Consider the following 1,128-nt stretch of genomic DNA (forward strand, 5'->3'; position numbering starts at 1 on the left):
TAGTGTGATGATCTGGGGCTGTTTTGCTGCTTCAGGACCTGGAAGACTTGCTGTGATAAAAGGAACTATGAATTCTGCGGTCTACCAAGAGATCCTGAAGGAGAATGTCCGACCATCTGTTCGTGTATTCAAGCTGAAACGAACTTGGGTTCTGCAGCAGGACAATGATCACAAACACACCAGCAAGTCCACCACCGAATGGCTGAAGAAAAACAAAATGAAGACTTTGGAGTGGCCTAGCCAAAGTCCTGACCTGAATCCAATTGAGATGTTGTGTATGAGCTTAAAAAGGCCGTTCATGCTCGAAAACCCTCTAATGTAACTGAATTAGGACAATTCTGCAAAGATGAGTGGGTGAAATTCCTCCAGGATGCTGTAAAAGCCTCATTACACGTTATCGCAAACGCTTGGTTGCAGTTGTTGCTGCTAAGGGTGGCCCAACCAGTTATTAGGTTTAGGGGGCAATCACTTTTTCACACAGGGCCATGATGGTTTGGATTTCTTTTCACCTTTAATAATAAACACCTTCATTTACAAATTGCATTTTGTGTTTACATGTGTTGTCCTTGACTATTGTTTAAATTGGTTTGATGTTCTGAAACACTTAAGTGTGACAAACATGCAAAGGAACAGGAAATGAGGAAGGGGGCAAACACTTTTTCACACCACTGTATGTGTGTGTTGTTCTTTTGTTTTTTGTGATGCATTGTATTTATGAGAGTTGTTTGCATCACTACATGCATCATTGCATCATTGCATCATTACACTAATCGTAATCGTATTATTTGGTCTTCAAATGGAGGCGTGGGTTCAAATCCCACTCCAGACACAGCATTGCGTTACTTGGTTTCCCCATGGCTCTAGGTAGCTTTGGCATCGGTGCACAATTGACTAAACTGGTCCTAACAACAAAGGAAATATCATCCTGGCTTGATGTCTTTGCATCACTACATGCTGTGTGTGCACTGAAACTTGGCAAATACTTCATAAATCTTAATGTAGAATGTACAAATAAATAAAAGATGTCAACCAACCACACTAGTCGTAAGGATGGGTGAGTGGTAAAAGGTGCCAGACTCAAGTTTTGACTCCTTCCTGTGTAAAGGGTATTCTGGTCTTCAAGTGGAG

This window comes from Etheostoma cragini, chromosome 23 (assembly GCF_013103735.1).
Source record: "Etheostoma cragini isolate CJK2018 chromosome 23, CSU_Ecrag_1.0, whole genome shotgun sequence".
NCBI lineage: Eukaryota > Metazoa > Chordata > Actinopteri > Perciformes > Percidae > Etheostoma > Etheostoma cragini.